We start from the raw sequence: 23928 nt of genomic DNA on the forward strand, positions 1-23928 counted from the left end.
AGCTGAGCACCAGAACTCTGACTGCAGACACAATGTAAATAGCCACTCTTATGTTCCTGCTTCTACACACACACACACACACACACACACACACACACACACATTCTCATATTGCTCTCTGTGCTCTCTTTTTTTCAGTAATTGTTTTCACATGCATACCTACATATGCATATATATTCCTAAATACATACATATACTATATATACCCTGCTCAGTCTATATATTTTTTGTGTGCTTTAAGACTGACCATTTGTTATTAACTAACCAATTGGTGTGCTCTTCCCTGGGAAAAGCATACAATATATTTTGATCATATTATTTCCCATCCCCAACTTCTCCCAGATCATCCATCTGACTAGAATGCTATTCATTAGCCTTATCATATATATCTTTCCTAACCTGATTTCTCATCAAATGTTCTTTCACCACTCACATAGAACTGGGTCTGGTCATCTCACCCATCTAGTCCACTCTGTGTTTATAATTACGTAAAAGAGTGTTCTAATAACTTTCCCATATCTTAAGAGTCTTAAGGCAAAGGACAACTTGACTTTTACTCACCAATATTAAATCAAAGCCTCACAGAGTACATGGTCTCCAGTACATACTGAGTGGATAATCTGTTTCAATCATCATTCATTTCCATTCCCACTACTGTTCTAACTCAATCATGTACTGACTTTTCTAGGCTGCTTCAATAGTCAGGTAACTATAATTCTGTTCCCATTGATTTCTCTCATTAGTACAGCTTTACAGGTTAATATCTCAGAGGCAGAGCTGTGATGGTTTCGCTCATGGCTCAAGAACCTTAAGTGGTTTTCCATTGTCCACACAATAAATCCAAACTCCTCTTGGCCTCCAGCTAACCTTTTTCTTCTTAAAAAAAATTAATTGATTTTATTGAGCTATACATTTTTCTCTGCTCCCCTTCCTTTGCTCCCCCCTTCAACACTTTCCCATGGTCCCCACGCTCCCAATTTACTCAGGAGGTCTTGTCTTTTTCTACTTCCCATGTAGATTAGATCCATGTATGTTTGTTGAAATAAGAGCGGCGGGGCTGCGTCCCCAACACCCCGGCTGCTTGGCTAGCTTATGCCCGAAATAACAACACACAAACTGTATTCATTTAAGAACTGCTTGGCCCATGAACTCTAGCCCTTACAGGCTAATTCTCGCACCTTGACTAGCCCATTTCTAATGATGTGTGTAAGCACCCCAAGGTGCGCTTACCGGGAAGATTCTAGCCTAAGTCCATCGTGGGTTGCAGCTGTCTGGGAGAGCAGAGCATGGCGTCTCTGCTCCAGCAGAGCTGTCGGGTCTCTCCGGGAGCAGAGCAGAGTCTGACCTCACTTCCTCTTCCGCCCAGAATTCTATTCTGTTTACTCCTCCCATCTATGTTCTAAGCTGAGGCCAAGCAGTTGGTTTATTATAACTTAACCAATGAAATCAACAGATTGATATATGACACTCCCACATCATATGTTTCTCTTAGGGTCCTCATTATTGTCTAGGTTCTCTCAGATTGTCAACTGTAGGCTGGTATTCTTTGCTTTATGACTAAAAGCCACTTATGAGTGAGTACATATGATATTTGTTTTTCTGGGTCTGGATTACTTCACTCAATATGATGTTTTCTAGATACCCAATTGCCTGCAAATTTCAAGATGTCATTATTTTTTCTTCTGTGTAGTACTCCACTATGTAAATGTATCACATTTATATTTTCCTTGTCTATTCTTCGGTTGAGGGGCATTTAGGTTGTTTCCAGGTTCTAGCTGTGACAAACAATGCTGCTATGAACATAGTTGAACACACGACCTTGTGGTATGATTGAGCATCCTTTGAATATATACCCAAAAGTGGCATTCCTGGGTTATAAGGAAGGTTGTTTCCTAATTTTCTGAGAAATAGCCATACTGATACCCAAAGGGGCTGTACCAATAGGCACTCCCACCAGCAATTCAGGAGTGTTCCCTTTGTTCCATATCCTCTCCAGCATAAGTTGTCATCAGTGTTTTGGATTTTGGCCATTCTTACCAATGTAAGATGGAATCTCAAGTCCAAATGAATCAAAGATCTCAACGTAAAGCCACCCACACTGCCTTTCTCATAAAAGAGAAAGTGGGAAGTACACTTGAACTCATTGGCACAGGAGATAACTTCCTAAATATAACCCCAGCAGCAAAGACACTGAGAAAAACAATTAATAAATGGGACCTCCTAAAACTGAAAAGCTTCTGTAAAGCAATGGACATGGTCAACAACACAAAACAGCAGTCTACAGAATGGGAAAAGATCTTCACCAACCCCTCATCAGACAGAGGTCTGATCTCCAAAATATACAAAGAACTCAAGAAATTGGTCATCAAAAGAACAAATAATCCAATAAAAAAATGGAGTACAGACCCAGAGAACTCTCAACCAAAGAATTGGAAATGGCTGAAAAACACTTAAGGAAATGCTCAACATCCTTAGCCATCAGAGAAATGCAAATCAGCTAACCTTTCTAATCTTTGTTCTTACAAACTTTCATTTGATCATACTAAACATGTATTGTTCATATCCATATTTTGAAATCTGCATGGTTTTTCAAGTCTAACCAAAAGTTAATTCCTCTACAAAATTCTTTGTTTTCCTCCAAATGGAAATCACCTCTCCTGATTCTTTGATCTGCCATACTTTCTTGCTTGCTCTTCCTAAATAAAGATTATAAAGTCCTATAGTTCATGATAGATGCTTATTCTGTATAGGCTCCACTAGCCTGAAAACCCTCTGAAGATGAGACTGGAAAATCCCACTAGCATCAGACACACTGGAAGGACTTCATAAATATCCACTAATGTTCTACCTATGAGAAGTATTTTAGCAAGATGCTCCCATAAGGATAATTTCATAATTAGAAATACATAAAATCTATCTATATCACTTCTCCTTTGAGGATGTATGTTGTTTTCCACAGAAGAAGGTAATTTTCTTTGTATACTCACTTAAGTTCTTCTAATCACTAAAGTGGCAAAAATCATACAAGAGAAAATAATGCTTATGGCCATTTTCCTCTTCTTTGAAGGCAATTTATGAAAATTCTGTTGTCACAAATCCTTGTGGCAAAACATAAATATAGTCTATAGTATTGTATCTGTTTCTTTTAAATTCCTTTTGGGGGTTCATACTGGCAATAGAAATTCTCAGGTTTGTTTTATTGTTGGTGTGTTTTTTTTTTTTCTTGAATGACTATTGCGACAGACTTGGACAGCTCATGCTGTGGAGCCAAGTCACCCCTCTCTATAGGCTGCTGCCTCTTCTTTTATTTATTTATTTATTTATTTATTTGTTTGTTTGTTTGTTTGTTTGTTTATTTATGTTTGCCTTGGAGACAAGGTCTAGCTATGTAGTACTGGCTGTTGAGATCTACCAGCTTCTGCCTTCTCTTTTGAAGTAAGAGAACAAACTAACAAGAGGGAGAGAATGCCTCTCCTTGACAAATGTCAAGGATTAAGAAGGAGGAAATTGAGCAATCAGTAGAGGAAAGTAGACCATTGTCATAATTTTCCTTGAAAATTCTGTTAAATGAACTCTAAGGAAATTAATTTAGAGGCCTCAGAATTATGCCTTTCAATTTGCTCTTTACTCTTAGTATTTAATTTGAATATTTCATGAATTCAAATTAGATAGGATGTATATCTCCAAATCATATATAATAGTAAGCCATGCCTGAATGTTGTATATGCTGTTTGCGATTTAGAATTGTTAGGAGAGATCTATAACTTCATTTCTATGTCTCAGGCAACATCTTATGTAAACGATACCACAACAGAAGTGAGAAAATTCTGTATTCTGGTTCCACTCTCTAATAGATAATCATGAATTACTGAGAAAAATGAATATCTACCTGAGTTACAGAATTATTCTTGCTAAAATTAAAATAAAAATATCTAAAGCATCTGTCCTTGGGTATTTGTGAGAATCAAATGAGAACAAATGAAACAATTATATAAAAACCTATTCTAAACTGAAATTGTGTGGTTTTTACTGAGATGTCTTGAAATGGGTTAATACATGACAAAAAGTCAAAACCAAAAGTATTTAACAGGAACTGAATTTTAACTTTTCCACCTTACAAAAGAACTGTCTAACTGCACATTGAATATATAATGAGTGTGCTTTCTCCTTTCCTTTTCAAATACTTTATTTCTTTAGGTGAGGAGAGCATACTTGGCTGAGCCTTTCCCAAGGCCAATAGCTTCAAAACTGAAATAAGCGCTCCTGTTCTCAATGCCTTTTCCAAATTATCAGGATAAACTGATTGAACAAATGTCTATTAGTTTGTGGTTGAGCTTAATACAGTGTTTCACATGATTCCCCTATGCCATATTCCAACATGCAGTTGTTCTTGTTGTCATCACTCTACTAAGTACCTATCTTGTGGCAAGCAGCAGATATTCACTGTGAAGAACACAAAGCTGTGCATGATGCTGACTTTCCGGTGGATCTCGTAAAGGAATAAACAATCTGGAAATATTTTTAGGGAATGGTTTAGTGTAAACGAGGATGAAAAAAATGGTTTTATCCATGGAAGCTTTATTCTTGCTAAGATCTTAGCTGGAATCCACCAAGATATGACTTGGAAATATACTTTTCCTGTGCCAAAGGACAAGCACATGCTTAGATGCTGAAAGTCCCAAGCTACCATGGTTTTATTTTTTTTTACTTTTTTTAAATATGATCAGAAAGAGAGTCCTTTGAGTCTAGCAGAGACACCACAGGTAGTGTTTCTGATTTATAATCAGACCAAGACAGTGATGTTTTTACAGCATCAAAAAGCTCAATATCATTAAAACCAAACTAAAGTATATTTTAATATAAAATGATAAAGTAAAATGGGATTTTAGAAACATGACTCAATCTCTTATTTCATCAACCTATAGAGTTAAAACTCAGATTCAGAAAGTAACATATGATTCTACAATTAATTAATAACACATTTGTGCTTTCTTTCCTCTCAAGTTAATGTCCATAGTATGAATGCAGATCAATAAAAGACAGACAAGGCAACCCAATATCATTGGGAAACTCCTTGGGGGGCCTCCTGCAGACTCCCAAGTCAAAAGTGGTCCAGACATTCCCAGTCACTGTTGAGGACATTTCTCACCAGGAAAATTAAATAATTTAGAGTCTTCTGTAAAAAACCATACTGTTCTAGATGATGGAATAAACATGGAGGATAAATCAAAAATTCCAATAGGAAATAGAAAATGTATATTCTGGCAGACTTCTATGAATGATCAAAGACCAAAGCTAAGAGTGTGTATAAATGGCATTGTAACTGTGGATTTGATAGATATAAGTGCAGATGTGAGTATCATTATTCCAGAATCTTGGCATGCAAATTGGCCTCTTCAAGAGGCAGATGTTCAATTACTAGGAATTGGAACCATATCTCAGGTTAAACAAAGAACGAGATGTGTTGAATGCATAGGGTCAAAAGGACAGAGAGGAAAGCTGAGGCCACATGTGGCTAATATTGCAGTGAATTTATAGGGCCGTGGCTTGCTGCAGCAATAGAATACTCAGATTAACATTCCTGCAGTCCCAGAAACTTGTAATTCTGGAAAGGATATTATAAGGTACTATAAACAAAGGTCACCAGCCATTCAGGCTGGACAAGAACACAAAACAACTAGCAAACCTTTAGAGGTACCAGCAGCCCTAGCTTTAAAATGGTTAACTGAGAAACCATTTGGGGTTAAACAGTGGTTGTTAACAGAAGACAAACTTCAGTCTTTAGAATAGCTGGTACAGGAGCAACTAGATGCTCACCACATTGAAAAATCAACCAGCCCTTGGAATTCTCCTGTATTTGTTATTAAAAAAAAGAAATCTGGTAAGTGGAAAATACAGATCTAAGAGCTGTCAGCAAGATAATTCAACCTATGGGCCCTCTACAACCTATAGTTTCTCTGCCTTTTTTTATTTTGGTAATAACCAAAAGGATGACCTCTTATAGCTATTGATTTAAACAATTGTTTCTTCACTATACCTTTACAAGAAAAGGATCAAGAAAAAAATGCCTTCATAGTGCCTACTTATAATAATTCTCAGCCTATTAGGAGATACCAATAGACCATCCTTCCACAGGGCTTGCTCAATAGCCCTACCCTATGCCAATACTCTGTAAGTCAGACATTGGAAATAATACATAAGCAGTTTCCTAAGTCTATAATTTACTATTCTGATTCAAACATAGATACTTTAGAAAGAATGTTTGAAGTAAAGAAAGTTTTGCCAAAATGGGGATTACAAATTGCTCCTGAAAAAATACAAAGAGGAAATTGTGTCATTTACCTACCTTATAGAATAGGTTTACAGAAAATTAGGACACAAAAGACACAAATTAGGAGAGACCGGTTGCAGACTCTTGATGACTTTCAAAGATTGTTAGGAGATATTTCCAGTCTATGGCCAGGTGTTGGGATAACACCTGATCTAATAATTCATTTAAACAAATCCTTAGATGGTGATAAACACTTGAATAGTCCCAGAGAATTAACAGCTGAAGCAGAAAAGGAATTAACAATTATTGAGGAGAAATTATAGGAGGCACATGTGGATAGGGTGATTCTAAATCTTAATTGTATTCTAGTCATATTGCCTTCTAGAATTTCCTATATAGAAATGTAAATGCAAAGAAAAGATATTATCTTATAATGGATATTTTACCACATAAACCAAGTAAAAAATTAAAAACTTATGTGGAAAAAGTCTCTGAATTAATTACAAAAGGTAAATTGAAACTTTGTCAATTATCAGGTATAGACCCAGCAGAGATTATAGTGTCTTTTACTAGTGATGAAATAAAAAGGTTATGAGAAGACAATGAACCATGGCAAAGATCTTGTGCTAATTTGGGGGGAGACATTAGTAGCAATTATCCCCAAAGCCTTATAAAGACTTAACCTTATAAAGAGAACTTTGTATGTTCTTCCCCAAATTATACATGATGCTCCAATAACTGGAGCCTGAACATTTTATACTGATGCAAAGAATTCAGGTAATGCAGGTTACAAATAAGAAGAGTTAAGTAAGCTAGAACAAAGCCCTTATAATTCTGTCCAAAAGGAAGAATTATATGTGATTCTCATGGTGCTAAGGGATTTTAAAGAACCTCTTAATATAGTTGTTACTGATTCACAATATATAGAAAGAGTTGTTTTGTATATTGAAACCACTGAATTTATACCAGATGATACAGAATTGACTTCATTATTCATACAAGTTCAAGATATAGTCAGGTATAGGTTTTGTCCCATAAACATAATACAATACAATCCCTTATGGGTCTACTAGGTTTTCTAGCACAAGATAATGCAAAAATTGGTTGATTACTGATTGGAAGTATGTTGAAGGCCTCAGAATTCCATAAGAAACATCATGTCAATAGCAAAGGTTTAGAGAAAGTTTTCTATTGTATGGCAACAAGCTAAGGAGATTATAAAGAGATGCCCTACTTTCTCTTTCTATAACCAAAAACCGCTACCTGAAGGGACTAACTCAAAAGGTACTCAAAGGAATGAAGTCTGGCAGATGGATGTGTTCCACTTCACAGAATTTGGAAAATTAAAAATGTATACACCACACCATTAACACTTATTCAGATTTTCAGTGGGCAACTGCTTTAAGTTCAGAAAAGGCTAATTGAGTAATGACACATTTATTAGAAATTATGGCCATTATGGGTAAACCTGCACAAATAAAGACAGGTAATGGTCCAACATATGTCTCTAAAAAATGAAACAATTTTTTGCTTACTAAATATTAAGCATAATACAGGTATATCACACAATCCTATAGGTCAGGCAGTTGTAGAAAGATCAAATTGAACTATAAAGGATATGTTAAACAAATAGAAAAGGATGGAAAATAACCCAGAAATAGATTACATAATAGTTTATTAACCTTAAATTTTCTTAACGCTAATGAGAAAGGGACAACAGCACCAGAGAGACACTAGATAATAAAAAAGTCTTTTGAATTAAATTAGCCAGTGTATTTCAAGGATGTGTTGACTTTACAATGGAAGCTAGGAATGTGCTATGCTGGGAAAGGGGTTTTGATCTTGTTTTCACAGGAGAAGAAAAACTATGGATACCATCAAAATTAATAAAGATTCACTTTGAAAACGAGAAATATCTTTAGAAAGAGAAATGGCAGATCATTCACAATGGTGAAAACCATACAGGTTGTGAGGAAACCATATAGGTTTGGGGCAGGGTTCTTCTCTTGTCTTTACAGGAAAATATATACCTTCAAAAGACCCTGGATGCTGACAGAAGGAAAAATAACTATTCAATAAGGATCATCAAGAAAAAGGAATGTGACTTGTAAGAACAGGTGATTAAAACATGTACATTTAAATATATATATTTATTACTATATAGAACTGGCCTTGGAATTGGACAACAGTACTGTCCTTCTCTAAATCCAAGCATGTTGTTAAAATAGAAATTCAGAGTTTCTGTCTCATGTTGAGAGCGATCAGGTATGGGAGAGAAAGAAGAAAGAATTTAGAAAATAAATTTACTTTTCTTCATATCTATTTTTTTCTCTATCACACCTTTCACTGAATGTATATGTCTATATATGTCTATATAAATAATGTTTAAATTTTCCACAACAAACAATGAATTTTCCTGCAGTAATCTTTGACATTTCCAAGAAGAAGATTGGGGCCCACAACAACAACTCCACCTGGTTGATATGACATCATGATGCTGATAGTGCTACTATAAAACCTGTTTTGGGTTCCAGCAGATCAAGATGTTTCCAACTTGGTTAGCTGAAATGGCATACCTTTTTTACAACATTCTGGCCAGAACTCCAAATAGGAACCTGAGAAAAACCCTACCAAATACTCAGAGACTATTTGCAATTATACCAGACAGTAATCTTGAAACATAACCATTATTTTACTTTCACAGGATCCCATAGAAAGAACATTGCCCCCATGACAGCTGGAAGTAATTCTAGAAGACAACATTCCCTCTCTCAACAAAGTTTGTCTTCAGGGTTAGGGACATCATTTAGAAGTTGATTATAATTGGTATAGGGTTGGGGGTTGGGGGGAAAATTATGTAAAATCAGGGATCTCCTTGAAAAGAAGGGAGTAAAATTGGATGGAATAGATTAGTGTGAGCTTACTTACACTAATATAATAGTGAGAAATAGAGTAATTATTTGTGAGCTATTATTTATAAGCAATTTACATTGATATAGATTCTTATATATTGATACAAGCTTAAATTATATTGAATATGTTCTTATTTTCATCTGCAATATTTGTATACCTAGGCAAAGTTCTTTTGTCTTATTGTATGCATGCATGCTTCTACCTCTGCTTAAGACATTTTGTATATTGATACAATTTTAGGATATATTTATTATATTGCAATATACATTTCTACCTCTGATCAAGATACTTATACATTGTTTACATTTTGTGATCATTGTCCTCAATTGTTGCATAGTTGTTTAAAGATTGTTTAATATTCTAATATGAAGCCTTAGTCTTTAAGTTATATTGGTAGTAAGAATTATAGGTCAATAGTCATCCATGTTTGTCATACTTATAGTTAGACTAATCAGGTTCTTTAGATGAATAGAGATTATATTCTGCATAGATAGGTAATCTTCAACCACTTCAAAGAGCTGTAGAATATGGCATTTAAATAACTTAGGGTTTTGTTGAAGTGAGACATGATTGCTCTTGGGAGCACCAATCTATTCCCAAGAGAATGTTGAGCACTGAAGATGTTCCACTTGGAGCTTGATTTCTTCTTGGCAAAACTGCCTTTTATTGCCCATGCATCAATCACTGAAAACATGCAAGATGTCCAGACAGGACAAGCAGAATACAGGAAAAACGAATGTCTAATCTTGCCAGTGTAAGATAGCTTTGAAAAAACTCCTACCTCTGAAAATGGCCTGTCAGTTAATCTAGGCCTTAACCAAAGTTGGTTGCTTTAACATTTGCAAATGAGACTTTGGGTGATTGCCCAGGTAGCCAGTTGCCTCTGTCATTTGTTGCATATTTTAGAAGTTGCTTGATTGCACTTCCTGCTTACTCTAGTTATATTATTTCCCTTCTCAGATATTCAATGAGGTTGAAGACTAGATATCTGTAGTTACTTTCCTCTCATGACTTGACCAAGTTAAATATACAGGACTTAACTCATGATAGGATAATTATTGAAACATTTATCACATGTTTCTTGATTGATATTGTTTATGCTGGTTGTAATTCTAATTTTTATACCTAATATTTGTTCTTATTGTATGTAACTTTGTATTAGGCTTAGAGCTTTTCTTATTTAAATAAAAAGGGTTGGTGCTGTAGGAATTCCTACTACCAGTAGCCTTTAAATTACCCATCCACTTGGGCGTGGCCTTTTGTACTATGTATGGAGATGTGAATCATGCATCCTGCCTCTTTTTCTGGCTGTGGGACTCAGTTGTTGTTCCCTGTTCTAGCAGAGGATTTTGATTTGTGAGCCTACCCCTAAATAAATAAATTACCTTTTATTATACTTAATTCTGAGTTAGTATGGTATTTCTTTCTTTAGTGTCCTTCTTCACCCAACAATGAAAATGATGAGTGAGAATTTTCTTCTTCTGTTTGAGGAAATCAATGGTTACAGTTCCCCATCATTCACTATTCACACAGGACTCTACTTTATCATCTGGCCCAAACTCTTTGATGTCACTAATTTCACAATACTAACTATGATCACATTATGAGTAATCAGCAATATCTGAATTTATATACTGTAAACTGAACAATGAATGTGACACATCATAAAACATTTAGAAATATGTCATCCATTTTCTTGGGACAAAATCAGAAAGATGATAAAATGATGATATTTTATTCTAAGAACTCTATCCAGAAGATATGTAATTTGACCTCAACATTTGAATAAAAATACTCATAATTCATTTAACTTCTACAGCAAACTTTAAGGGAATTTTTAATTTCATAATTATTCTTAAAGCACTTAAGTGCCAGAAGCAAAGACCTGTATTTTGTTTATGCCATCTTAAGTTCACAAGTTAAGTAAAATATTCACCTCTATCACCTAGGCAGGGTAAATTCCAGGTCTAAGAAATTAACCTGGTATCTTATCTCCTAGAGAGACCTGCAGGCTCCAGGCTTTAGAAGCAATTAGCATTTCCTTTGATAGTTAATATCTCTTTCTCTCAGCCAGAGACCTTCCAGACCTGAATTCCAACAGACCCAGACTTTCCTGGCATCCTACCCTCCCCCTGCCTGTTTGTTATATAACAGCTCTTTAGGAATAATAAAGGGGGCAGCTTGATCAGAAAGCCTGTCTTGCTATCATTTCTTGTGTTTCTTGCCCTTCCATTTCTCCCCTCCAGGTTTATCAGAAACCCCCGTTTCGTCCGGCTGGATAGGATACTTAAGCAAGTTTAGTTTTCAGTAGAGGAGTTGAACAGGTTAGATGTCAAAACTTGCCCCACAGGCCAATTTGACTGACTCTCACGAAACAGACTATGATATATTTCATGTATCTCTTCTTCAGTCATCTAATAAATTATTATGGATCAAATCTTACTATAAAAATTATGTGCTTGTAGTTGTGTCACTCTGATTTTAAAAAGATCCCAACCAGCTAAATTTCCAACTTGTGTAAAGGAACTTAAAAAAAAGCTTAGAGTCAGGTGTGGTGGTATACCCCTTTAATACAAGTATTTGGAAGGCAGAGGCTAGTGGATCTCTGAGTTTGAGATCAGCCTGGTCTGCAGAGCAAGTTCAAGAACAGCCAAGCTTGGGAAGTGAAGGAAACCATGAAAAACAAAAAGCTGGTGAAGATATTAATTTAGCAAGGGATACTATTTCACCCCAAGAAAGCAGCAGAACTTAATAGCTTTGGCCATGTGGTTCTGGCTTTAGAGTTAAGGATAGAAGAATGGGGTTATGGAACTTTCCTCTGTAAATAAGAAAAGCTACTGTGGCCAGGCATGTTTCAGGAGTGTCCCTGAATGGAGACCTAGAAAGGCCATTGTGTGAAGCTGTGAAGTTGAAGCCTGGATTTCTGTGGGGACCTCAAGTTGTTGGACATGTCAGAATAAAGGGATACCTGCTGAGGAAAGCTGCTAACAGGGATGGAACCAGTACAAGAGAAAGATGTGTGCTATGGGCTAGATCACTGCTTCCCAGAATTCAGGACAGAGCATGAATAGAACTCCAAGATTTTATTTTAAATAGTAGTGACATGCACAGATAAAATACAGTAAATATTTTTTTCTCTTTTATGTTATCTTACTGTCCAAAGTCCAGTAATTAATCACTATAACACACATAAACACAAAAACACAGATTAGAAGATTTTAGCAATGAAATAGACAGTCTGTCTATTGTTTAATTCACCAGTTCATACAGTTATTATTAAATAAGAACTGGAAGAATATTTAATATACAAAGCATGTAGAAAAAACAACACATAACTGAAGCATTAAGAACAACTTGAGGTAACTTACAATAAAGTTGATAGTTTCAACATTTTACCTTGGAAATAAAGAAGTAAGAATATCTTTTTTTTTTTTTTTACTATCTATTCAACACAACATTGGAAATCCAATTCAGTAACCAAGAAAGAAAAAGAAATAAACAGCAACTTTTAAAAAAGACCAAAACAAATTCTCAGTATTTTCAGACATCTTGATCTCATGTACTGAAAACTCAAAACTTCACCAAAAATTAAACAATGACAAACTATTAGAACTGAAAAAGTTATAAAAGCTTCAGATTATTAAATCAATACACAAAATTCAGTAGCATTATTACTCAGATATAAAAGGTCACCTAAAATCAAAATAGAGAAAGCAATCTCATTTGCTACCACTAAAATAATTTACCTAGAATAGTAGCTGGTAACAACTCTCTACAGTTAAAATGGTATATACCATTGGTAAAATACCAATGGGTCAAATTAGAGATAGCTACTCCCATGCAAACAGAGAGATGTCCTATGTTCATGTACTGGAAGTATCAACACTATTTAAATGCCAACAATGTCCAAATTTATATATTATCATATATGAAGTCAGGTAGTAGAGTGCCTCCTTTGTTCTTTTTGGAAAGATACATTTATTACAGTTTTAACAAAATATGAAATAAGTTAAAAATATAGACAAATAGAATGGAATAGAGCATTCAGAAACATATCCATATTTCTATGATCAACTGATTTTGGTGAAGACGGTAAAAAATATACTGTATGACTATGTTTTAATAAATACTTTTATGGAAAGTGCATTCTCACAGAGAACAAAACCGGATTCCTGTTTCTTACCAGCTGTAAGAAATAGCTGAAAATATCTTAAGAATGTTTAAAAGCATGAACCAAAAGAAAAAAATAGTCAGGACAATAGAAAAGATGAAAGCTTTTATTAACCAGAACCCCAAAGCCCCAAAAAGACAAGTGAAAATAGGCAAAGAAGGTTAATCAAACTAAAAGGCATTTCTTCAACAGAGTAAATGACTGATCAAACAAAGAAACAACTTACAGAGAAGATATTTGTAAACTACTTATCATGGTAAACACTATTTGGTAAAGAATACAAAACAAATCCCCAAACTTCATTAATAATAACAATAAAGCCTGGGAGAAAACAGAGTAAAGACATTTCTCAGGAAGAAACACCAAATGGCCTGCAGATAAATGAGAAAATATGTGCCATTACTAGTCATCAAGAAACACAAAGCAGGATCACAGTTAGCCATACCTTGCCTCAGCAAGAATGGCTATTAACAAAAGAGCATGCAGGGATGTGGAAAAGGGAGTTCTGGCATGCTGTTCTTGAGAATGAAAATTACAACAATCATTATGGAAACAAATTAAAGAGTCCTTCAAAGGAACATGAAATCACCATGTCAAACTGACCCTGTATTCTCATACTCATTGTAACACTACTGAAAACAGACAAGAAACACCTCAAAGGTTGATTAGCTGACAAATGATTAAGTGTGCATAGAGGAAATAGAATACCAATCACTCTTGAAAAAGAATGAAGTCATGCAATATAGATGAAACTGGTGATTATATTAAGTGAAGAGACAGATAAAACTTTATCCTGGCACCTCCTAGGCTGTCAGCTACATCAAGATGAAGTTGAGTATCTAGTTTCCACCCACCAGCTGTCAGAAATTACTTTAACTATATGATAAATTCAAACTTTACACTTTCTATAAGAAGTAGCTATTAATGCTCTTGGTGTAATGTGCATTATGTTGTTAAAATCAGTTATAGAAAAAAACAAACAAAGCTTTCCAATGAGCCACAGTAGGATGTGACTCCTGTGTCATAAGAGCATTATGACTTCATAAGAATCATTCTTGTTCTAGACCAAGGGAAATTGGTAAAAGAAAGGGATATGAGATTGACCTCTGTATGCTGTGACTACAACGGGTTAATAAAGAATTTGTCTTGGACCTGGCAGGGCAGAATAGAGGTAGGCGGGGAAAACAAACTGAATGCTGGGAGAAAGAAGGTGGAGTAAGGAGATGCAATGTAGCCACTACCAAATACAGATACACTGTAACTTTGCTGGTAGGCCACAAGCCTTGTGGGATATATAAAATAATAGAAATGAGCTAAACTAAGATGTAAAAACTAGCCAATAAGAAGCTAGAGCTAATAGGCCAAGCAATGATTTAATTAATACAATTTCTGTGTGATTATTTCAGGGCTGAGAAGTGAGGAACAAACAAGCAGCCTCTTACAACAAGGAAGAATTACCAAATGCATTGTGGATGCCGATTTTAGTGTTCTCAACTTGGTGGGGGGGGGGTGGAAGGACAGAAGGAGAGAGAGAGAGAGAGAGAGAGAGAGAGAGAGAGAGAGAGAGAGAGAGAGAGAGAAGGGGATATTCCTGGACTGATGTCATGCCTTGGTGGTTGGGACCCAAAAGAAACAGCAAAACCTGAAAACATTTCAATCTGTCTAAAGATGATGATAAGATTATGTCTGCCAATACATTGTCGGAAACCCCTTCCATAAAGAAGGCAAGAAGCCCAGGAATTCATCATCTTGTCACTCCATGTGTCCTGAAATACAAATGCTGACTGATTGTTCTCAATATTACAGTAAGGAAACACAATATGAAAAATAAGGAAGAGGCTGCAGAATATGCTAAACTTTTGGTCAAAAGAATGAAGAAAGCCAAAGCAAAGTAGCAGGAACAGACTGTCAAGAGATATAGGCAGTCTTACTGAGTCCTACTTCTTCTGAGTCTTAATCCTGTCAAAAATAAGTCATTTTTGACAAAATGATATGACCTTGTAACAGGAGTCACAGACACAGAAAGACAAATACCAAATTATGTCATGTATATGTGAACACTAAAAAGTTGACCTCAAGGAAATTGAGACTAGAGTGGTGGTTACCAAAGGCCAGGGTGAATAAAAGTTAGTGGGAAAGAATTTATAGTTAGTGAGAAGCACAGTAGGCTGAGTACTAAAAGCAGTAGTTTTAGAAAGTTGGGAGAGAGGACTGCTTTCACTACAAAGAAATTATCTTTGAGGTTTTGGGTATGTTGAACCTGATTTATACGATGTAAACAGTAATACATATATGGTAAACAGTGGTAAATGTATATGCTCTTATGTTTTATATATCATTTGTCTTTATTTATTAAGGTGTCCTTATACCTTTATAGAATCCACCAAAAAATTATAATTGTTTACCAAATAATAATCCACCAAATAGTCAATGTATACAAACACAAATGTACTTTACATTAAAGAATAGAATGAGAAACCAGAATTTCAATTTTCAGGTGAGAAAAAAATTTTTTAACATCCTCAATAATCTCCACTGAACCATTGCATTCTCACAAGAATGATCTGAAACCCTGTCCTGCTTTTCACTTGCCTCTTTCAATCACTCCAGTAAGGTCTTCCTAAAAGTGAGAGTGTAAGCTATTCTTTTTGACTATAGGAATTCTTTGTCAAAACATTCTCGGCAAAAAGAAACTCAGTATATATAAATTTAGCAACTCTAGTGAAAATAGACATGTTGGATTTTTAGTAAGTGTTTTGAATGGAGAGTCTGATGATCAGATAAATCTGAATTCAAGAAGGAATGCTTTTGTTTGCTCTCCCCCTTCCACAAATGCTCACAGAACTATGGATTCAGTCAGTGCCTCGTCCAATCAGTTATCTGGTTCTTATCCTTTGGTCTAGAAGAACAACTTGGTCTTTATTTAGATATACCAGATTCCTCAACATGGACCAGCTTTCAGTTATGAGTTCACGTTCTACTTCACAGAGAAGGAATACAAAGCTTGCCTCTGCAAGTTACAAATACTGAAGAACTTAATTGAATGACAGGCACAGTGAGACCCCAGAGAGGCTTCTTCAGTAGAATGACCTTTAATGACCTTAGCTGCCTGAGGACAGACCTGAAACAGCAAATGATTCTATTTGTGACAAGCTACCAAGAGAGAATAGCTGACTGGAACCTTCGGTTTTTATCTAACCTGGAGAGTAAACACCACTGTCTGTGGTGCTACAATGACACCAAAAGCAGGATTTTGTTTCTCCTGCTGAGTTCAAAATGTCTGAAATAAAAAGGAAATATGTACAGAGATACTGTAAGACATGAAATGGGGAATTATTTTTAAATTAATTATCAAGGAGAAAAACTAGACAATGCCATTTCTAAATACTCTGTGCAAGAATAAATTGCAAGATAAAACAATGCCTACCATATGCAAGCATAAATACCTTAGAAAAAATAAATCATTGAAATGATTTAGTACACACTAGAGAATGAGCCTACTGAGAAGGGAGCGGGGACTCAGCTGGCATTTCTCTCTAGTGTTTGAGCTTTCCTAAATCCTCTTTTCTGTGCGTTTTCATCAAATACTTGCCTCAAAGGACCAATTCTACAACATTCTGTGAAAACAAGAAATGAGAAGAGTGAATGACCAGAGCTAATGATAATAAGTGCATAAACAGAACAAGCATTTAGAAATCGCAAATTCTTCCAGAACAGAACTCATTTCTAAAGGTGTAAATCCATCATTTTCATCATTCTTTTGGAACAGAGAATACGTTGAAACCTGAATATTGGTTATTGATCTTTCACCAGAAATATTTGGTCTTTATCTCTAATTCCCAAAAGAAGAGCTTAATTCAAATTAAACAAAAATAGAAATTTACAGGCATTGGTGACAGAACCCAAAATATCTTATTTGTGGTAGCTATGATGCAAAATAAATGCAAAGCCACATTCCTATAAATACAATGTCAGGGCGATGGTGTGCTGCTAATGTTTTTGACTTCACAGTGGTCTGCACTCATGGTCTCTGCCTTTGTCTGAGATCCCTACCTCTGTCATCATACATCTTCCATATGTGAGAACATAGGAGTTATTGATTGAATTCAGTACCACCAAATTCATACGTTTAGGTCCTAAACCCTGTACTTAAAGTATGACCTTATTTGTATATAGAGCCTATGTAGACATAGCTACTCAAGAGGGGGTCTACTTCGGTTAGAAAGGCCCTACATCCAGCATGACTGAGATCCTTAACAAAGGTATACTTCAATGTTGATGCTCATGCAAAAAAAAAAAGAATACTGGTGAAGACTCTAAGTCTGCTGTTTCAAGCTTGGGAACCGGGAACTAAGAAAACAGCCTGGATCATATCTTTTCTTGGTTCCTTTCAGAGAACACTACCAACCAATAACTTTATTGTAGGCTTACAGCTCCAGAAGTGAGTTGATACATTTTGGTTATTTAAATCAATCACTTTGCAGTATTGGGAACTCACAGAATGGGATTGTATGCACAGGATAGATTGGTGACTCGCAGCTTTGCATCCTTCCTTTGTCACTTATGTGAACCAAGTCAGTCATCTGAGGATGATTAGACTCACTTTATAACAAAACCTATCAATAACAAAATGTTCAATGGCAACATCATTCAAGACCAAATTAATTGTTATATTGAAATAGTATTAAGAGATACAGTTTTGTAAGGTCCTGAAGTACTCTAAAAACATGCAAAAATAAATACCAAAATAACTTTAATATGTAACTACTGGGTCTTACCATTGCAGAAGGTATAGCATTACCACAGATTATAAGGACCTGGAATACAATATATCCACTTTTTTGGTTAAATCTGAGAATCCTGTGTGACTGTAATTATAACCCGGAGATACAGCATAATAGAGCAAAGAACACCCACTACTGAGATCAGAGGTATCAACAAACAACAACTTCATATGCTGCTATGTTAACAGTCCCTTAATAAATATTGTCTCCTAAGTATGAATGTTGTTAGCATTAAAGACAAGAGAAAATTAAATCCCATGAATTGCATGTTCCCAATTGTAACACCTGGTTTTGGTGTTACACCCTCGGTACAGCTCGCGAGCCGCTGTACCGAATGCGAGTCCCGGCAAGGACCTGGAGATTGAACAGAACACACAAAGAGATCGGGGTCATTCGATAGGAGATCAAGCGAATGCTCTTTATTCAGACTGGGGAAAGTCCTTATCTACCTAACTGCAGCACTAGGACCCCCGCCCAGGTAGGTGGGAAATTACCATATCAACAATGGAATGAATGCCCTGCAGCTAATCACCAGGAGGGGCAGGGGAAAATACAGGAACTTAACCAGGCAGGGCAGAACGCTAGTCATCTGACTAGAAACTGTAAGCGTCCTAGGAATAAGGGCTGAATGCTTAGTCATGTTGACCAGAAATTGTCCTCGAGATGCGCCCCAGGAATTAGGGCAGACCAGGGCCCTACGCCAGACTGTCTTTTATTCTCAAGACAATACTTAGCAAATTAAAAAGTAAAGCCAATCAGTGGCAGCACACACCTTAATCCCAGCATTTGGGAGTCAGAGACAGGAGGATCTCTATGAGTTTGAAGCCATCCTAGTCTACAGACAGAATTCCAGGACAGCCATGGAGATACAAAGAAATCCTGTCTCAAAAAACTAAAAAGAGTGAGAAGATAGAATGTTTGTGTTATTAAATATTAAACTGATAAGAACAAATACTATACTTGATCTTAGTCAAAAGATAGAAAATGATGAGATGTGTGTGACCTATGCCACCAATTCTACTTTTAAATAATTTCTTAAACCAAAGACTATTGTTTTTTTCAGTTCTGTTTGTTGGTATAAAATGTACATATATAGTACATTTAACATTTTAAAGGTACAATTCTATTATTGGTGTGATTGGTCTTGAAAGTGAATATAATTGTATCACCTACATCAAAAAAAATCTATCTCCTATCATCAGGAAATCTGCTCATGCCTGTGTTAAATTTCTTCCTCTCCTCCTATAACCTGACAACACTGATTTGATATGGCCTGTTGTATTGTTTTTATAAGAGTTACATATAAACAAATCATATAATACACAGCAATTTCAAACTAGCTTCTTTCACTCAACATGATTACAGGATTACATCTGTAGTCCACCTCCCTGTATGCCTTATGGATATACTGCAGTTTGGAAATCCATTTTCCAGCTGAAGAACATTTTGGTTCTTTTGGTCAAATTTGGACTATTACAAACAAAGCTACTATAGTTATTACTAAATGCTTTCTTTTAAATTGCCTAAAAGTTGGAGTGCTGGGAATATAGCAAACATTCATTCCACCTCATGAACAATGCCCTAGTGATTTTTTTTTTTTACATTGATTGTGCATTTTGAATCTCTGATCAGTAGTGTTTAGGAGTTCAAACTGCAGGGATAAAGATGTAGCTCACAGCATGTTGTGCTCTGATTCAATATACAGCACCCACACGAAAAAATTCTCAACTGTTTTATTCTGGGGAAGATTTAGTATTGCCACATTTCTTGTTTGCATTTGGATCATTCTGGTGCCCATTTGTGGGCACTTTCTTCTAGGTTTGCATTACATTAATATAAATTTTAAAAAATTAATTATTTCATTTTATTTTCCATCAATATCTCTTTGGGTGAAATATATATTTATCTACATTATCATGTTTGAAATAAACTGTTCACTTGTTTTTACTATTGGCTTCAATAGTTCTTTTTATAGTCTAGATACTACTATTTTAAAAGACACTGATTTGGAAGTATTTTTGCCCTTTCCAGTAATCATCATTTGATTGGAAATTTCATATGGACATAGATGAAAGTAAGAAGCTTCTAGAACCCATGCTTTTAGGATTCCCACACAGGATTCACCGGAGCTTTGCCCCCTCAGTGCTGGAGCCTACAGCAAAGAGTCAGGAAAATAATTAGCATTAATGTGAGAAGACCTTGATGGAAATGGTGGATTTTTATCTTTATAAGTTCTAGGATTTAAGGCTTGAGCCATTTCATAAATGTGGAACCTAATTATTTATTTGGATGCAAAGCTTTTTTATACATAATTTTAGGATGCAAAATATTTAAAATGTTAGCTAATGACTTATTGAAAACTAGAAGCCAAGATCCATCACTGGTTATTATTTAAAGATTTGTGGAAAAATGGAATGTGAACATTCATATACACTAGAACACTGAAAACAGCCAACTGTTGAAATGAATGTACTGAGCATTAAGTAAAGCTAATCCCCAATAATAATGATGGCCTTCTAAACAGTTGCTTGAATTCAATTATTTGTCAATGAAGTGTTCTATATAGAGTAGAATTCTGTATAAGGTAGAATTCGAAGTGGATTCCTTATGGGTAATACTGCATTAGGAAAATACAAGAATACATGAAGACAAAATGAAAAACTAAAAGAATATCTTCCAAGAGCCAATCTTGCAAACATGGAGGAAGCTGGGGAATAGAATGTGCTCCATGCTGCAAAGCCAACAAGAAAGGCTTTAAAGTGCACAGAAAGTAGCTTGGTTGATGCACAAGGTACCACCATTTCTTAAAGTGGAAAGAAGGATCAGACAGAAGCAGAACTTAAGTGCTTTCTGATTGCATATTTTGTGAATGAGATCAAGAAACACGGCAGAGAGGAATGCACGAGGCAAAGTGAGCAATGGGAATTGGTATGACCAGTGAGGGGTACACACAAAGAAATGAGAGAGGAAGCAGGTAAAAACGTTTTGTGAAAGGTTTCAAGGAAAATCAATGTACTCCAAATTAAAAAAAAAAAAAAAAGCAATGCTTCTAGAACTGAAGCAAGAAAACAAAGAAACATAAAGTCTCATGTCAGGAAAAACAAAGTGGCTTAATACTACTGCTTCAGAAAAAAAAAAAATCCTAGCTTTGATTAGGGCTATAGTTCAGTGGTAGTTAGTTGACCTAACTTATGAAAAGCCATGGGACATCAACAACTAAAAACAAGTTGAAATTGTAGAGAAAAAGTCCAAATGTAATCTGCAAATCACTGCATAATGTTACTAGTTTCTGGCACGAGCATCTCAAAATATTGTATCAATTTCATTTATGGATTTTAAAGGTGGAATACTGAAGGATGGCCACTTATTCACAATACAATTATTTAAAACAATGTGACAATAAATAATATAAGGAGAAAAGAGAAAAATTAACATTCATCAAATGTCTGTCATACTCCTGGTCATCTCACTTAACCTTGACTTTTAAATCAATATTGTTATTCAATTTTAAAAATAAGAAATTAGGAAAGAGTTTTATAATTGGTTCTATAATAAAGGCAAAAAAAGGGGCCTGTAAGGCCCATATGCCTTACTCCTCTACTATAACAAAATGTATAATGTACATATTATGAATGTGATAATGTTAATTATAGAAATCGAAACTAGGAATAAGGACCTCCTTTTCAAATTCATAATATTTAATGCAAGTTTGAAGTTTTTCAAGATAACATGTTGCTATGTGAAGGTGGGGAAAAAACAGACAATTTAAAACAGCAAATCAGGAAGAAATGATAGGGTTAACAGTGGTCACCACTCCACTTGTAGTATAAAATTCTGAAAGATCCATTTAATAATTTCATATGAATTTGTCTTTTGTCTACATGTATATATGTGTACCATGTGCATGCTTGATTCCCAAGGAGGTCAGAAGAAGGCATCAGATCACCAGGAACTAAAGTTATAGACAGTTGTAAGTTACTATGTGGGTAATAGAAACTGAACCTGGATCCTCGACAAGAACAGGTGTTAAGTGCTAAGCCATCTCAAAGTCTCATTTAAGAAGAAAGTTAGAGCTAGCAAGATTGCTCAGTGAGTAAGCAGTCTTGCCTCCAAGTCTGTTGATGAGAGTTTAATTCCTAGAATCCAAATATAGAAAATAAAACTGAAATTTTCCTTTGACCTCTTCACTAGCACACTTGTGAACACACACATGCACACACATACACATACACACAAATAAATAAATAAATAAATAAATAAATAAATAAAGCAAGCTAATTTAAAGAACTCTGGCATGGAAAATATTAATTCTTAAATTTGACTTAAATCATTTAAATGAATAAACATACCATGCTTATTTCATTATCTTGGTGTCTTAAAAAGTATCCCAGGACCCTACAACAATGAGATAAGGAATAACCAATCTTTCACACAGCTACAGTGTAATAAAGAACACAATGATTCCTCTTTTCCACTGCCCATAGTCTGCATAGCTTGCCATGGTCACTACTATACACATAACAAGGCTCTGAATCTTTTTAACAATCCAGTCTTGGGATCATATTATGTGGTTGACATCAACAGTCTGACTCCAGAATACTCAGTCTGAGCCCTTGTACTACACTGGTTTGCTGAGGTAGATGGACTTTTAACATATAAACTTGAAAGAGATATATATTCAGTCTGTAAGGATTTCCAGGTTGTGGATATAGAGATGACTCAGCAGTGCACAGCGCTTGCTACTTTTGCAAAATAAACTGAGTTTTGTTCTCAGCTCCCCACCTTAGCAGTTCACAACCACAAACAACTCTAGTCCCAGAGTGTTCAATGTCCTCTTCCCTACCCTGAAGGTACCAGACAAGCACCTGATTCACACAGATACATGCAAGTACAAGAAATGTAAAATTTTTAAAAATCTTTTTTTTAAAAAAGAAATTTCTAAGTTAGTGCTAATATTTTCAATAAAAGCATACCCTAGAATAAAACATCGAGTGAGGCCATTAGGACAAAGGTAGGGTATGAGCCAAGCATTATGTATTCCATTGGGTTTGTCCTTTCAAAGGTTTTTAATTGCACTTCTCTGTATGGCTATCTAACGTGGTATTTTCTGGAAGGAAAGAAATCTGCCATAGTATGATGCAAGTGAACCAAGTACCGTTGATGACACAGTAGAAGGGTCCAGGGGGTTCTTTCTTGAACTCGGAGAGCCAAATCAAGTCACACAATTGGCGATGAGTCAGTTGAGTACTCCTGTTAGGGACTGGAGTCTAGAGTGGAAGCCCAGACCAGAGTTCTGTCAGCTCCAGGGAAGATGCACTGGGAGGTCTCCAGCAGGGTTCTGGCAGGCTATTGACCTAAGCCATGACCTGCTCTGTTTCCCACTGAGACTGACCTTCCTTGTCGCCACTTCTAGACTTTGTGTTTCTAGTAATTATGTAAGCTGTCATCCAATGGACTCATTTTCATACTAAATTGATTTAGCCTTGATGTTGGTGATTAGAAATCCCAACAAATGAAAAGTGAACTGAAGAATTATTCTGCAGTGTGGAAAGTAAGGTACAGAAGGCCACACTCTGACATCTTAGTCAGGGCCTGTGGGTGCTGCTCCTTCCAGAGGCCTTAAACAAGTTAACGACACGCATGCATGATTTGATGCTTATTTAACAGACAAATATGCAGAGGCTGTCTCTGAGAACAATGACCCATGTAACTCTTCGGACCAGTACTCTTGAGGCACAATTCCAAATGAAGGGTCTGGGCGAGAAATTTGTTGAAATATATCCATTGAT

General features: G+C 35.7%; 1 non-coding gene across 1 annotated transcript; it reads right to left on the minus strand.

The window, feature by feature from the left end:
* Positions 1 to 18941: 18941 nt before the first annotated feature.
* LOC126487434 (U2 spliceosomal RNA) lies at positions 18942 to 19128 on the minus strand. Its single transcript, XR_007588382.1, has one exon. It is a non-coding gene; the product is annotated as a U2 spliceosomal RNA (small nuclear RNA).
* Between the last annotated feature and the right edge of the window lie 4800 nt (positions 19129 to 23928).

The sequence above is a fragment of the Alexandromys fortis genome, unplaced genomic scaffold (assembly GCF_014885135.2).
Source record: "Alexandromys fortis isolate MF-2015 unplaced genomic scaffold, M_Fortis_MF-2015_v1.1 scaffold_141, whole genome shotgun sequence".
Taxonomy (NCBI): Eukaryota; Metazoa; Chordata; class Mammalia; order Rodentia; family Cricetidae; genus Alexandromys; species Alexandromys fortis.